This window comes from Saccopteryx bilineata, chromosome 3, assembly GCF_036850765.1.
Source record: "Saccopteryx bilineata isolate mSacBil1 chromosome 3, mSacBil1_pri_phased_curated, whole genome shotgun sequence".
Lineage (NCBI taxonomy): Eukaryota > Metazoa > Chordata > Mammalia > Chiroptera > Emballonuridae > Saccopteryx > Saccopteryx bilineata.
The window spans coordinates 83,614,208-83,631,637 of NC_089492.1; the positions used below are offsets into that span (position 1 = coordinate 83,614,208).

Sequence of the window (17,430 nt, forward strand, 5' to 3'; positions counted from 1 at the left end):
CTGAAAAACAAATAGGCCACAGGATTCCTGAAACGCAACCGAAGTCAGAAATAGCTTGTATTTCTACAAAGTAGAATGATGACCTTGTAACACATGAGACATTAAATAAACTCCTCAGAAAGTTTCAACTCTATATTAGCTCTAGGAAAAAATGCTGCTCTGTACCCACCTTAACTAAGCTTCTTCAAAACAAAGCAAGTCTAAAAAAAATCAAAGTGACTTCAGAAATTTCAATGGCATGCCACAACTTAGACCAACAAACTTAAAGAAATACAACAAATCCAGACAACAACAATATAAAATTCACAATATCTGATGTCCAGTGAAAATTTACCAGGTGTATACATTAAAAAGACAATATGACCTATAACCAGGAAAAAAATAGATTAATAAAAATAAATGCAAAACTGAGAGAGACACAGAACTTGGCAAATACGTTAAAAGCTTATGCTCAAGAAGGTAGAGAAAGAAGACATGGACTTTTTAGGATAGAAGTGTAAGATTTCTGTAAGGCTCAAATGGAATTTCTAGAAATAAAAAATACAATATGTCAGATGAGGAATACACTAGGTGGGATTAATAGCAGCTTCAACAGTTACTATGAAAACACAGCCATAAATATATCCAAAATGAAGCAGAAAGAGGAAAAATACAAAAAGGAAAGAAAAGTGAAATTAAAAAAAGAGAACACCAATGATTTGCAGCAAAATATCAAATAATCTAATACACATGTAGTTTGGGTCTAAAAACTAGAAAGAAGGTGATAGAAAAAAATATTTAGAGAAATAATGGGTAAAATTTTTTTCAAATCATAAATTCATGGATCCAATAGGCTCAACAAAATCCAAGAAGAATAAACAAAGAGACTACACCTACAAATATAAGTATCATAATCGAATTATTAAAAACTAGTGATTAAGAAAAAAATGTTAAAAGCTACCAGAGGTAGGAAAAAACCCATTATGTACAGAAAAACAGAGACTTCTCATCAGAAACTATGCAAAATAAAAAGTCAATGGAGTTACACTGCTAAGTACTACAAGAAAAAAACTGTCAACCTAAAATTCTATATCCACTTAAAATACAGTGTGTCTGTAAAGTCATGGTGCACTTTTGATCGGTCACAGGAAAGCAACAAAAGACAATAGAAATGTGAAATCTGCACCAAATAAAAGGAAAACCCTCCCAGTTTCTGTAGGATGATGTGGCAGCATGTGCTCGTGCACAGATGATGACGTAACACCGTGTATACAGCGGAGCAGCCCACAGCCATGCCAGTCAAGAGGTGGACAGTACAGAGGAAAGTTCAGTGTGTTCTGTGGCTCGCTAAATTTGAATCCATGACCAAAGTGCAATGTGAATATTGGCACGTTTATAACGAAGCACCACCACACGGAAATAATATTACTCTGTGGGATAAGCAGTTGAAGGAAATCGGCAGTTTGATGGAGAAACCCCGTTCTGGTAGGCCATCAGTCAGTGATGAGTCTGTAGAGGCTATACGGGATAGCTACTACCTAAGGAGCCCTAAAAAATCTGTGCATGAGCCCACATCGAACTGCACTGAATAGGTATGAAACTGGGAGAGTTTTTCTTTTATTTGGTGCAGATTTCACATTTCTATCGTCTTTTGTTGCTTTCCTGTGACTGGTCAAAAGTGCACCATGACTTTACAGACACACTGTATATTTCAAAATGAATGTGGAAATGTTTTTAGACAAAGGTTGAGAAAAATACATTACAAGAAGACATGCACTTAAAGAAATTTTCTTTAAGCATAAGAAAAGGAATATCAAAATTTGAATCTACACAAAGAAAGGAAGAGCAGTAACAGTAAATATATTAATAGATATAAAAGACATCTTTATCTCAGTTTGTAACTTCTAGGTTATTTTTTTCTCAACTGTCCTGATTTTAAGAAAAATTTATTGTACTTACTTGCAAGAGAAACTAAAAAAAGTCATCCCACCAAAAGAATCTTATTTTCATGAAGTAGCCATTGTTAATATATTTATATTGATTTCATAACATTAATTGGGCCTATTTCCATCTTTTTTAAATCTCTAGAACAGATTCTCACCAAGGAATTATATGTTCCTTGAAAGCTAGAAGAAACTCACTAGCAAAATGACCTGGCCCCCAAACCAAGTTTTGGAGAAAATTCTTTTAACTTTCTTCCACTGTTTTTGATTTACCCAGATTTTCTTCTTCTAAAAGCTGTTTGGATGTTTCACAATTCATTTCAGAAAGATTTCCAATATACAGTTTAGAGTTAAAAAATACAGCTTTCTCTATTTTTTTAAAAGTTCTATTTTTACATATCCTTTATCCTTTCTTACTTTAGTTTTTTATCTTTTCCTTGATAAGATTGGTCAAATAGTTGTTTACCTTGTTTTTTAACTATAATTAATAGCTCTTAGGTTTTTCTCAATTTTACAGTTTCTCTTTTTCAACTGATTTGTTTCTGCTTTTATCTTATTTATATCCTCTCTTAGGCATTTATTTTGTTGGTTTTATTTGCTTATTTTACTGAATTCTGAGGTTGAGTGCATTTCTTTCTTTTCTTTTTTTGACAGAGAAAGAGTCAGAGAGAGGGACAGATAGGGACAGACAGAAAGGAAGAGAGATGAGCACTCTTTGTTGTAGCACCTTAGTTGTTCATTGATTGCTTTCTCATATGGCCTTGATGGGGACAGGCTACAGCAGAGCTAGTGACCCCTTTCTCAAGCCAGTGACCTTGGGCTCAAGCCAGCAACTATGGGGTCATATCTATGATCCCAGACATAAGCCAGCAACCCCATGCACAAGCTGGTGAGCCTGCACTCAAGCCAGATGAGCCGATGCTCAAGCAGGAAGAGCCCATGCTCAATCAAGCCAGCGACCTCTGGGTTTTGAGCCTGGGTCCTCTGTGTCCCAGTCTGACACTCTATCCTGGTCAAGCTATTTATTTTTTTCTTAACTGACTTCTGAGTACAGTATTAGTCTTGCCCTAAGCCTCATTTTCATTTACTAAATAATCAGTTATTGATATATTTGAACTCCTGTTTGACTAATTATTTAAGAAAGTTTTTCTGTTTGATTTTTTTTCACCAAGTTATTGGAGTAGTGCATTTTAAACTTCTGTTGTAGTGAGAGAATGGACATACACAGTTTCAGGCTTTCTGGAATTAACTGAGGTTTTCCTTTGTGGCTTATCTAAAATGAAATTTTTTTAAATGCCACATGGTCAACTGGAAAAGTATACATAATGCCAAATTTAAAAGAAAGCTTTAAAAGTGACTAAATCCACTATAAGCAATACAGGTCTTACACTGTACTTCTTCGGGCTGTACATTTTTACTAACATTGAATGCATCCATTTGATATTAAGAATAAGGACAGAGATTCTCAATTTTGCACCTAACCTAATTGTATGTTTACACTGCTAGACTTGTAATAGACAGTGTTTCTTAATAATGTAAGAAATTTCTAATTTCAAGGAATCACCAAAAATTCTTGAAATTTATAAGTTATTTAAATCATTTCCATGTTAAACACTTCTATGTTTACTTCAATTGAGAACGTTAAAGGGATAAGATAGCTGAAAGTCACTCCATATAAAATACCATTTTTGGACAGAAGACAATTTGACTTTGGGTGATGGGTATGCAACATAATCAAATGTCAAAATAAATTGAAGATGTTTTCTCTAAACCTATGTACCATGACTGATTAATGTCACCCCATTAAAATTAATTAAAAAACTAAAAAATTCAAAATAAATAAATAAATAAAATACCATTTTCAAAACCAATGAGACATCCCTCCTTCTCAAAAACAGTAAAATGTGGTTTGACTGGTAAGTAGCATGTTAGAACGGTTGACCTTTCTTGTATGAAACACTATATTCCAACTGATATATCTGCAATTACAATAACTTTCTAGGAGCCCTCTCATATCATCTGAACTAGCAAAATCCCTAAATCCCTGATTTTCCCAAATCTATGCTTTTACAGTTTATTTAAACTGTAGGAGTCATTTATTTTATTTTTTTATTCTGATTAAAAATCAGTTATTGAACTCTAACTCTAACTTTTGGTTTCACCCTCAAGAGAAAGAGACAGTGAATCCTGGCTATACTGTGAGTTAATTTCAAAGTAAGCCTTACCAAGACTCAGTTTTCGCCCTGGCCGGTTGGCTCGGTGGTAGAGCATCGGCCTGGCGTGCGGAAGTCCCGGGTTCAATTCCCGGCCAGGGCACACAGGAGAAGCGCCCATCTGCTTCTCCACCCCTCCCCCTCTCCTTCCTCTCTGTCTCTCTCTTCCCCTCCTGAAGCCAAGGCTCCACTGGAGCAAAAGATGGCCCGGGCGCTGGGGATGGCTCCTTGGCCTCTGCCCCAGGCGCTAGAGTGGCTCTGGTCGTGACAGAGCGATGCCTGGATGGGCAGAGCATCGACCCCTGGTGGGCGTGCCGGGTGGATCCCGGTCGGGTGCATGCGGGAGTCTGTCTGACTGCCTCCCCGTTTCCAGCTTCAGAAAAAAAAACAAAAACAAAAACAACAAGACTCAGTTTTCTTACAATAAATATAGTAATAGTCTATATTTCACAGGGTTATTGGGATAGGATCTGAAAATATATATAAAGTATCACAGTGTCTGATATTACTATTACTATATTTTCTTTTTCTTATATTAGTTTCTTTTTTTCTTAAATTTAATGATCCCATACTCTTTACCTGACCACATTAATTTTGACCTCCCCCCCCCATTTAAGATCATCTTCAGAATAAATATCTCAGTCCCTTTACTAAATAACAGGTGTTAAACTGAGCACCTTTCAACTATATTTTTTTGTTTGTTTTTTTTTATGAAAGAAAAAGAGAGAGCAGACGGGACAGAAAGGCTGTAGGGAGAGAGAGATGAGAAGCATCTATTCTCCATTGCAGCATCTTAGTTGTTCATTAATTGCTTTCTCATATGTGCCTTGACCAGGGGACTATAGCAGAGTGAGTGACCCCTTGCTAAGCCAGTGATTTTGGGCTCAAGCCAGCAAACATGGAGTCATGTCTATGATCCCACGCTCAAGCCCGCGACCCTGTGGCTCAAGCCAGGTGAGCCTGCGCTCAAGCCGGCAACCTTGGGATTTCAAACTTGGGTCCTCAGCATCCCAGGCCAATGTTCTCTCCACTGTGCCACTGCCTGGTCAGGCTCAACTATGCTTAATCTTACATATCACCTTTTAGTTTCCACAGCATCCAGGTATATCTTGGAAAGTACAGTAGTTCCCCTTTATCCGTGAGTGATACATTCCAAGACCCCCAATGGATACCTGAAACCGTGGGTAGTACTGAACCCTATACAAGCATACCTCAGAGATATTGCAGGTTCAGTTCCAGACCACTACAAGAAGGCAAATACAGCAATAAAGCAAGTCACATGAATTTTTTGGTTTCCCAGTGCACATAAAAGTTATGTTTACACTACACTGTAGTCTACTACTAAGTGTACAATAGCATGATGTCTAAAAACAATGTCCACATTAATTTTAAAAACTTTATTGCTAAAAAACGGTAACCATCATGATCTGAATCATTAACAAGTGGCAATCTTTTTGCTGGTGAAGGGTCCTGACTCGATACTGATGGATAATGACTGATCAGAGTGGGTACTTGCTGAAGGTTGAGTGCCTGTGGCTATTTCTTAAAAAAAAAAAAAAAAAAATGAAATTTGCTGCATCCTTTGACTCTTGCTTTTATGAGTGATTTCTCTGGAGTATGTGATGCTGTTTGATAATATTTTACCCACAGAACTTCTTTCAAAATTGGAATCAATGCTCTCAAACCCTGATGCTGCTTTATCAACCAAGTTTATATAATAGTCTAAATCTTTTGTTGTCATTTCAACTATTTCACAGTGTCTTCACCAGGAGTAGATTCCATCTCAAGAAACCACTTTCTTTGCTCAACCACAAGAAGCAACTCAGTATCTGACAAAGTTTGTACCATGAGATTGTAACAATTCAGTCAAATCTTCAGGCTACCACCCTCCTAGTTCTAGTTCTCTTGCTATGTCCACCACATCCGGTTACTTCCTCAACTGAAGTCTTGAACCCCTCAAAGTCATCTATGAGGATTGGAACCAACTTCTTCCAAACTCCTGTCAATGTTGATATTTTTACCTTTTCCCACGAATCACAAATGTTACTGATGGCATCTACTAGAATGGTGAATCCTTCCCAGAAGGTTTTCAATTTACTTTCATCAGGTCCACCACAGGAATCACCATCTATGACAGATACAGCCTTATGAAAAGTATTACTTAAATAATAAGACTTTAAAGTCAAAATTACACCTTGATCCATGGGCTGCAGCATGGATATGTTAGCAGGCATGAAAACTCCATTAATCTTGTTGTATGTCTCCATTAGGGCTCTTGGGTGACCAGGTACATTGTCAATGAGCAATAATATTTTTAAAGAAATCTTTTTTTTCTCTAAGGAGTAGGTCTCAACAGTGGGCCTAAAATCTGTAGTGAACCAGAGTGTAAGCAGATGTGATGTCATATAGGCTTTGCTGTTCCACTTACAGAGCATAGACAGAGTAGATTTAGCATAATTCTTAAGGAATGTAGGATTTTCAAAATGGTCTATAAGCATTGGCTTTAACTTAAAGTCACCAGCCCCTAACAAGAGAGTCAACCACCCTTTAAAGCTCTGGAGCCAGGCACTTAGTTCTCTCTAGCTATTGAACTCCTGGATGGCAACTTCTTCCAATATAAAGCTATTTCGTCTATATTAAAAAAAATCTGTTGTTTGGTGTAGCTAGATCTTCTGGATAACTTGCAGCTTCTATGTCAGCACTTATTGCTTCATCTTGCACTTTTATGTCATGGAGACTGCTTCTTTTCTTAAACCTCATGAACAAACCTCTGCTAGCTTCAAACTTTTCTTCTGCAGTTTCCTCACTTTTCTATCTTCACAGAATTGCTCTGTCTTAGGTTTTGATTTAAGAGAATATTGTGGCTGGTTTGATTTTCTATCCAGACCACTAATTCTTTCTCCATATCAGCAATAAGGTGTTTTGTTTTATCATTCATCTGCTCACAGAGTAGCACTTTCAATCTCTTTCAATAACTTTTCCTTCCCATTCACAACTTGGCTAACTTTTGCCCTATCTCAGCTTTGACATGCTTTCCTCACTAAGCCTAACCATTTGTAGCTTCTGATTTAAAGTGAGAGATATGTGACTCTTCCTTTCATTGAAACACTTAGAAGCCAATGTAGGGTTATTAATTGGTCCAATATCAATATTTTTATGTCCCAGGAAATAGGAAGACCCAAGGAAAGAAAGAGAGGTAAGGGAATGACTGGTTTGTAGAGCAGTCAGAACATACACAAATTTCATTCACTAAGGTTGCCATCTAATATCAGCGCCTCAAAACAATTATTGTGGTAACATCAAAGTACACTGATCATAGACCACCATAACATATGTAATAATAATGAAAAAGTTTGGCATATTGTGAGAAGTACCAAAATGTGACACAAAGTGAACAAATGCTATCAGAAAATACCTGATAGGCCCTGGCTTGTTAACTCAGTTAAGAGTGTCATCCCAAAACAACAAGGTTGTGGGTTCAATCCCCAGTCAGGGCACACATAGGAAGCAACCAATGAATGCATGACTGAGTAAAAAAGCATATGAATGCTTCCCTTCTCCCTCACCTCTCTCTCCCTACCACTCCCTGTCTCTCTAAAAATCAATCAGTAAATAAAAAATTAAGCCCTGGCCAGAGAGCATCATCTTGAAGTGCAGAGGTTGCAGGTTCAATTTCTGATCAGGATGCATAAAGGAACAGTTTGATAAACCTGTCTCTCTTTCTCTCTCCCTGCCTCTCACTAATAAATAAATAAATAAAAATAAAAAATTTTAAGAAAAAAGAAAATACCACTGATGGACTTACTCCACAAACCTTCAACTTGTAAAAAAAAAAAAAAAAAAAAAAAAAAAAAAAAGCAATATCCACAAATCACAATAAAATCGAATGTGCCTCTATATACTGCTTTTTCTTATATCTGCATCCCTATGATAAAGTTTAATTTATAAATTAGGCACATTAAGAGATTAACAACAATAATCACAAAATAGAACAATTAAAACAATATACTATAATAAAAGTCATGTGAATGTGGACTTTCTTTCTCTTTCAAAATATTTTACTGTACTTGACTCACTTTTCTGCTTGTGATGATGTGAGATGATACAATGCCTATGTGATCAGATGAAGTGCAGTGGATATGCTGGACAAAGGGATGATTCATGTCCTGGGCAGGATGAAACAGGATGGTGCAAAATTTTATCACATTACTCAGAAAAGTGTGCAATTAAAAACTTATGAGCTACCCTGGCTGGGTAGCTCAGCTGGTTAGAGCGTCATCCCAATACACCAAGGTTATGGGTTTGATCCTGGGTCAGGGCACATACAAGAATCAACCAATGAATGTACAAATAAGTGAAATAACAAATTGATGTTTCTTTCTTCTCTCTCTAAAAATAATAAGTTTTGAAAAATAAATAATAAAAGATGAATTGTTTAAGTCTCGAATTTTCCATTTAATATTTTTGGACCACACTTAACCAAGGGTAACTAAAACCTCAGAAAGCCATACCATGGATAAGAGAGGACAAGTGTATTTCATCTTTCTACTCAAAGTTTTTGTGATAAGATAGAACAGTGAGTTACTATCATACACACGCATTTCACTACTCAAAAATATCTTTTGCCTGACCAGGCGGTGGCACAGTGGATAGAGCATCGACTGGGATGCAGAGGATCCAGGTTCAAGACCCCCGAGGTCACCAGCTTGAGCGCAGGCTCATCTGGTTTGAGCAAAGCTCACCAGCTTGGACCCAAGGTCGCTGGCTCAAGGAAGGGGTTACTCTGTCTGCTGTAGCCCCACAGTCAAGGCACATATGAGAAAGCAATCAATGAACAACTAAGGTGCCACAACAAAAAACTAATGATTGATGCTTCTCATCTCTCTCCGTTCCTGTCTTTTCCTATCTATCCCTCTCTCTGACTCTCTCTCTGTCTCTGAAAAAAAAACACAAAAAAACTTTTATTTCTTACTATAGCCCAAAAAAGCAAACCCTTTCTTTTTTTTATTAATTTTAATGGGGTGACACTGATAAATCAGGGTACATATGTTCAGAGAAAACATCTCCAGGTTATTTTGACATTTGATTATGTTGCAGACCCCTCACCCAAAGTCAAATTGTCTTCCGTCTCCTTCTATCTGGTTTTCTTGCAAACCCTTTTTTAACATAAGTAATTGGTTATTCAATTTCAATAGCTAAGCCTCTCAATAATTATCACTGTCATTTGAAAAATGAAAAAATTCTTGGGCCTCCACAATTAAACTAGTTTCCAACTAGTTTAATATCATTTTCAAAAACACCATTAAAGTTATGCTTTAAAAAAAAGTTGCTTCAGATTATTGCTATACAAAATAATAGGTGAACCTGGGTTGGAGGGATGTGGGTGGTGAAATACAGAAAAATAGCACAACTTTTAACTAGCTAGACCAGATCGTCAGATGGCCACCTTCCATGACCTTCAGGAAAAGGAAGTCTGTAATTTTAACCCATCACCTTCTCTTGAGGATGAAACCAAAAATTTTCCTTCTTATTAGAGCCTATATGCCTCCTTTAATGAAGTTTAGCTGTCTATGTCATAATGTACTTAGTAGTTGGCCAAAGAGAATTTTTAAAAAACCCATTATTCTAAATGGGATAAATCACATTTCCCTAAATTGTTTCCACCCGCCTCTTAATAAGCAAGTATTCTTTTGGCAACCAACTCTCACAATAATCTTTCTCAAACTCAAACTATTTTTAAAAATAGTTCCTTACAGAGAACACAGAGATTACTCATTAAACCACCATAAGACATTATCAACAAATTTTTCCCACCTGTCCCAGGCCTAGGATTTTTTTTTAAATAACTAAGCCTTATTTGTCCCTCCCCATTTAAAAAAAAATTTTGAAGAAAATTATGAAGTAGCTGTCTCTTAAACCAAGAGATATATTTACTAGATACATATTCTGTGGTAAACAGTGTACTAAATGCCTAATTTGTCTCAGGTAACCTATGTAAAGTCAGGTGGGAAGTGATTACATAACACGTGTGGGGTTGGGGAAAGGAAGGAGTAATTTTATCTAAGAACAGAAAGAGTAATTTTATCTAAGAGTCACAAAGAAATTCAGCAAATAGGACCAATAAAATCAACAAGTAATTGAAAGTAAAATGAGCCATGAATAGGCTACAGATCAGGAGGTATATATAATTTAAAAAAAAACCACTAGAAACTATTACATTACGTTTTATTCTTTGGTTTCTGGCTACACACTAAGTTAATTCTTAGTCTCTTAGTAAGTAACTTTTATTTTGTAAAGGAGTAAACTCAACTGGACTCTGGATTACCTAAGTATTAAGACAACTTTCAAAATCAAAATTAAAAATGAAAACTAGTATTTAAAAGTTTAACTTCCAGTACATTGAAACAAAAAAAGGAAATCAAAGATGTAAGGATTAAAATAGAAGAATTAAAAATAAAAAGTTTTAAGGAGAGACACAAAACCTAAAGAAGACACACTCTAGGACTAGAATGCCTGAACTCAAATCCCAGCTCTACCACATACCAGCTTCATAGGCTTGGGCAAGTTAGTCTTCTTTGGAATTCTATTGAGAATCCAATGGGTTAATATGTGAACATGCTTAAAATAAAGCCTGGTAATTAATTAATAAGTACTATATAGTAAATCTGTCCTTGGTAGGCAATGTAATTTTCAATAGAGAAACAGACTCAAGAAATGATTAGAAATAATAATTCAACTGTATTCTTATAAGCCAACAAAAAGAAAATGTAAATTTCTGGACTTCTGTCTTATGGAAACTTTCAAAAGCAGCTGAGAGACTAATAACAAGAATTACAGCACCCCCACCACCCCTACCACCACAAATGCCTAGCTTAAACATTTATCAACTCATGGTCAATCTTGTTTCATCCTTACCTACCGCCTTCTCTCAACTCTATAAAATAATGAAGCAGATCTCAGACACATCCTTGTATCCATCAATATTTCAATATGTACTTCTAAAAGATGGCCTTTTAAATATAACTATATACTACTATCACCCTTGAAATTTAACAAATTAAATTTGTTGGTATCAAATATCTGGTCAGTGTTCAAATTTCCCTAATTATTTCATAAATATTTATTCATTAAAATCTGGATCCAAATAAAATCCAAACATTGTTATTAATCTCAAATTTCCTCCTTCACTTGTTTTGTTTGTTTCCTTCAATTTATTTGTCAAAAGAAAACAAGTTTTGTGTCTCAAGGACTTCCCCAAACCCTAGATTTTGCTGACTGCATCCCCCATTGTATCATTTTATTTGCTTCTGTCTTCTATGTTTCCTGTAAACACATAGTTAGATCTAGTGGCTTGATCTGATGCAGGTTCACACTCAATTTTTTGGCAAGAATATTTCATAAGTAGTACTATAAATTTTCATTAAGAGAACCTAATGTCTGGTTGTCTTTCTATGATGTTATCAACCACTGATGACCTTTGTTTAGGTTCAGAAATTCATTACAAAATGGTGATGTTCTGTTTATCACTCCTTCTTCATTTGTTAACTACAATACTTCTGAGAAAAAGAAATTTACTCTCCTCAACTATCTGGTTACCTTCAAGTAACATTGGTTCCTTAACATACTCCAAAGAATAGTAGTGAGACTTCTTAAAGTATCATTATGAACTCACAGATTTAAATATATGTGATGTGACTGATTTATATTGTAGCCATACTTGCTGATGCTCAGTTTTGGCCAGCCAGAGTCCGTTCAATTAAACACCTTGATTGTTCTGCCATGCCCTATTAGTGTTTGATAACTTCCTTGCAGGATGTTCAAGACCCCAGGAATAGAATAAGCTTTGGCTATAAGCTACTTTCCTACTCAACTGATTTCTTTCTTACTTTTTATCTCTTTTTTTTAATTATTCAGCAAGAGGAGGGGAGGCAGAGAGAGACTCCTGTATGCACCTCCCCACTGGGATCCACCCAGCAAGCCCCCTAGGGGGCGATGCTCTGCCCATCTGGGGCCATTGCTCCATTGCTCAGCAACCGAGCTCTTCTTAGTGCCTGAAGCAGCGGCCATGAAGCCATCCTCAGTGCTCAGGGCCAACTCGCTCCAATCGAGCCATGACTGCAGGAGGGAAAGAAAGAGAGAGGGAGAGAAGAAAAAGGGTAAGGGGTGGAGAAGCAGACAGGTGCTTCTCCTATGTGCCCTGACTGGGAATCAAACCTAGAACATCCACATGCTGAGCCGACACTCTTACTATAATGCCAACTGGCCAGGGCCTTATTCTTTATTCCTAAATTAAAAATTATTAATTCTTAATTATAAATCACCTGTGTTATACATTCTGGATTTTATAACTAAATGTGGACCCAGAAATTATAGCAATATTTCTCACTGAAGTCTACTTTCAGTATTTCATTAAATGGCCCCCAAAAGCATATCCCACTCAAAATTCAATGTTTATTGCTTCAATTTGAGAGACTGAATCAAAAAGATTCCTAATTTATTCTCTACTGGCATTTTTGCTCTGAAAAGTATTTCTTCATGTTGTATTTCATAAATTGATATGGTTTTTAAACATGTACAATAAAAACTCAGTTTTTTTATTTGATAAAATTAATAAAATCATCAAGTTTGGGGAAATGATAAAACTCTTAGGGACTGAATTATTTTATGCCATAATTTAGACCTTTTATAAAATGCTCATACCTCATCCTGAACATTAAAACTCCTTATACTACCTGACCTATGGTGGCACAGTGGATAAAGAATTTGAAACCCCAGGCTTGCCTGGTCAAGCCACATATGAGAAGCAACTGCTTCTCACTTTCCCCAATCCCTTTCTCGCTCTCTCTCTCTCTCTCTCTCTCTCTGTCCCTCTCCTCTCTCTAAAATCAATAAATTAAAATCTTAAAGAAAGAACTGAAAACTCATGACACTATGGCCTGACCAGGTGGTGGCACAGTGGATACAGTGACCTGGGATGCTAAGGACCCAGGATCAAAACCCCACACGGGCTCACTGGCTCGAGCGTCGATCATAGCCATGACCCCAAGGTCGCTGGTTTGAGCAAGGGGTCTCTAGCTCGGCTAGAGTCCCCCAGTCAAGGCACATATGAGAAGCAATCAATGAACAACTAAAGTGCCACAACTATGAGTTGATGCTTCACATCTCTCTCCTTTCCTCCCTCTCTCTCTCGCTCTCTCTCTATTTCTCTCCCACTTAAAAAAAAACCCTCATGATACTGTAAATATGAATTTATAAGTTCTGACTATTTGAAATACTAAATGTATTTGCTAAATTATGCTCCCTTAAAATCAGAGAAATGTCATTATCAATAATAAATATTTATTTTACTAAAAAATGAATTAGCAAACATGTAAAGCCCTGTCACACTGCACAGCTAGCACATGTCACTGTGGAAAAGCAGGATCCTACTTGACCATTTCTTCATAATACTCTAAAAAAATATGGCTTTAATGGCCAAAAATTGCTAAATCATAATTAGAAATCACATTAATGAACACCAGTTCTTCTCTCTGACAAAAGAAGGATATGAATTGATATCCTGGTGCAATTTCTTACAGACCAAGTGCACCTTCCTTTCAGTTAAAGTAGCTGGGCTTTGATCAGAGGAACCAATGCAATTTTTCCAGTAACAATGGCTTTAAAAAAAACAACCAACCACTACCAACAACAAAACATTCTTCTACAGGAGCGTGTGTTTCTCAGTGGTAACAGTAACACATCTATATGAAGTGCTGGTATGTCCCCTGCACATCAGTCCTTTCATCCAACTGAAAAACAAAAATTCTGCTAGCATGCACACATGACAGTAATTGCTTTTCCAGATGGTATGCCTTTGATAAGGGATTTTTGCCAAAAGCTCATTTTACTTTCTCTTCAAGCATAATATTTGTCATTAACTTTGAAACTGGTTTTACAAGCTTCTGAGTAGTAGTGTGAGTTGACCTGCTTTTTTTTTTTTTGCTACAAGAATAACTGTGATTGATACTTCAGTAAGTATGATCATCTCTGTCTTTAGCAACATTCTTTAATTTCACACTGAAAAGCATTTTATATAATTTTATATACTTATTTCATTTTTCATCACAAGTCTAAAAAGTAATTATCATGGGAAAGGAAACTAAGACAGAACTATTAATTCAGTTCCCCAGGGTAGTATGAAAATAGAAAAATCAAATCATTTGCTCTATTGTAATAGCAAGGGAATACCTATTTCCTTATTCCTTGTTGAAATTTGTTTTCAAATGTTTTCTTGACTCCAAATAAAGTATTTCTAAAAGGTACCACATTAACTTAATGTGAACTGTATTCCAGGACATAACCTTACAAATGTTCTTGGGCCTTAACACTTTTTTGCTTTGTTTTAATAGCCTCCCCCCCTCCCCCGCCATACACACACACACACACACACACACACACACACACACACAAAATCCCACAATCTCAAAATCTAAAGACCTCTCAAAAAATTACAAAAAAATATTGTCAAAATGTATTATGTAAAATTTCTGGGCACGAGTTTGTGAAATTTTCACTTTTTCATTTTCAAAAGGAAAAATGACAACTATCGATATTAATAGGGATGTCACTTTGCAAAAGCTTGCAAATGAGTGGGGAGAAAGAAGAAATTGATGAATTAGAAATCCCTAATTAAAGATTTAAGCAACTAATTTGGCTATGTGGCAGTATTACAAATAGAATCATAAGTAGTTAACAATCAAAACCAGTTAGTCAGCAAATTCACTTGATCCAAACTTCCTACACCCTAATCTTCACTTTTGTTGAGATCTGAATATACAACTTAACTATATTCCTTAGAAAGAAATCCAAATTATGATTTTATGTGCCCATTTTATGATTGCTTTTAGTTTTCAGATGAGTGTATTTAGCCTCCTCAGCCCTAGAGTAAACATTTTGAATGAACAATGTCTTCAACTTCATTCATAATGAAGTTATAGAATAATTAATATTCTTCCACATATCTAAAATCATTCTTTGCAAAGCTCAGACATTCTACTAATATTGTTAAATGAAAGTAAGAAGGAAAGATATTTTAAAAATTAAGGGAAATGGTTCTGATAATAAGGCAAATTATGAAAGTAAGAAGGAAAGATATCTAAAAAATAAGGGAAATGGGTTCTGATAATAAGACAAATTATATATTTAATCATGATTACCACTGATTCAAAATGACACCAAGGAATTTTAGAGAAGGACAGATACATCTACTAGTTGCCAAAAAAGTTTTATAACTTCTCATCAAACAACTCAACTCTTTTTGTTATTTGATTCAAGGTAACCTTTCTTTGGCAAAAATTACTCAATTACACCACCCCCTTCTAGAAGGTAATCCATTTTTTATAACAGATGCAATCTTGGAATTTTTAAATAACATGGATTTTTACTATTTTAGAATTTATTACTTTATATATTCTTCTTCCAAAACAGAACAAAATGAAATTAATAATCCCAATAATAAGAAGTACAGTTTTCTCAGATTTTCATCTTGTCCATATTTAAGCAAAATTCATTTATAGACCTCTGTAATGTATACAGGGAACCAACCAACTTGGTTCTTTCCATACCTTCCTCATACTTGGAAAAATATAATTTAAAAAAATTTCTGATTTTTACATGAATGCCTAACTATATACCATGTTGGAAATGTATATGTATTTTAGAAAACTAGGAAGCACTGTGCTTGTTTTCCATTAATATAATGTTTCCTTTGATTGTTTTCAACAGTCTTTAGAGCAGGGATCCACCCCACAATTTGGAAGTGTCACTTGATTTTCTAATTACATACTTTGCTTTTCTGGTCCAAGTGAAACTAGCCAGGCCTGACCTGTGGTGGCGCAGTGGATAAAGCATCAACCTGGAAATGCTGAGGTCGCCTGTTCGGAACCCTAGGCTTGCCTGGTCAAGGCACATATGGGAGTTGATGCTTCCGGCTCCTCCCCGCTGTCTCTCTCTCCTCTCTCTCTCTGTCTGTCTCTCACTCTCTCCCTCTCTCTCTCCTGTCTAAAATGAATAAATAAATAAAAAAAATTTTAAAAAAAATACTGAAACCAAGTGAAACTAGCCCATCAAATTCCAAAGGTCCTATAGGCACAGTCTACAGGGAATAAAAGTGACAAATACTTCTTGGTGAATAGAGAACCCTTAACTTTAGGAGAACAGGAGAGAAAGGTTTCCCAATCAAACTAAAAGACTATCACTAAGATCTCTTGTATCATGTGGGCAGACTCTGTTAAGAGTGCTGATAGTTGCCCATCTCAGAGGGTCAGAACATAAATAAAATAGTTATTAAATTGGCATTTATTTCAGTTCTTCTAACATAGTTTAATGAGTCTTAATCTGCACTTAGTATATACCTTAATTTCTTATAATGGACACCCTTTCCTAATTGTAAAGACTACCTCCATTTAAAAGCTGAATCTTTTCTTAGGGGGGAGTGAGCCAGGGTAGGGGGTGAACTCTCTTCTCCAAAAGCTAACCAATCTAACATAAAAATTTAAACTTATAAAATCTATATATAGAAATAATTATTAAATGCTGCCAAAGAGTCAAATTAAAATAAAATTGTGTCTCATTTACCTTAGAAAGGAGAAATTCTAAATGTCGGTGGCTTCATTTGAAAGCGAAAATTTCAACTGCAGGATTTTGCCTGATGGTCCTTGATTTTATCATCAGAGTCAGTTCCAGTTACATTTTCATTAGTATGGATAGATCTAAAGTAGGAGAAAAACAACACATTTAGTCTACTGAAAACATTAGATTTTAGATATTGTGATACATCATTATTTTCCTATAAGCAAACAAAGATTCTTATATAGATGCTTTAATTGTTAAAAGAAAAAAAATGACAATTCCCATCCCTGTCCCTACTAAAGATTTTAAGAATTAAAGTTAAAGATTAAAGGTGATAAAAAAGAAAGAAAGAAGAATGTTGATAAGAGATAATTAGTTATTAGCTTTAAAAAGGTCAGGTCCCCAAAGTGGGTATGCAGCAAATTGGTATTTGCTTTGCCTTGGTATTCCAAGGGACAAGAGGCTAGACACCATTAGCTCACTCATCAGAGTTGCTGATGTCATCCCAGCAGTAGGAGTCTCAGTACCCAGTTTCAGGTAAAATGGAATAGTAGGAGGAAACAGGATTTCCAGCAGAAGATAATCTCTAGGATAAAGAAGCACCCAGTATGATAGCTACTATTTGTTCCTGGGTCATTGGCATTGGGATAAGACAAATTGAATTTTACTAAATTAATGGTGGTGCT

The 17,430-nt window shown here is 35.8% G+C and overlaps 1 protein-coding gene and 1 pseudogene across 7 annotated transcripts in view; both read right to left on the minus strand.

Annotated features, from left to right (window-relative positions):
• Positions 1-16,886, minus strand: part of NCOA1 (nuclear receptor coactivator 1) — a 199,887-nt gene extending 183,001 nt beyond the window's left edge. For 4 of the 7 annotated variants that reach the window (XM_066266538.1, XM_066266532.1, XM_066266540.1 and 1 more), the window contains exon 1: positions 16,751-16,817. The gene's annotated coding sequence lies outside the window, so the exon portion shown is untranslated. Of the gene's footprint in view, positions 1-12,021; positions 12,042-16,750 lie in introns of those variants that run through there. The other 3 variants (XM_066266533.1, XM_066266534.1, XM_066266537.1) reach the window with 2 other exon arrangements.
• Positions 5,477-7,381, minus strand: LOC136328602 (tigger transposable element-derived protein 1-like; annotated as a pseudogene).
• Positions 16,887-17,430: the final 544 nt, after the last annotated feature.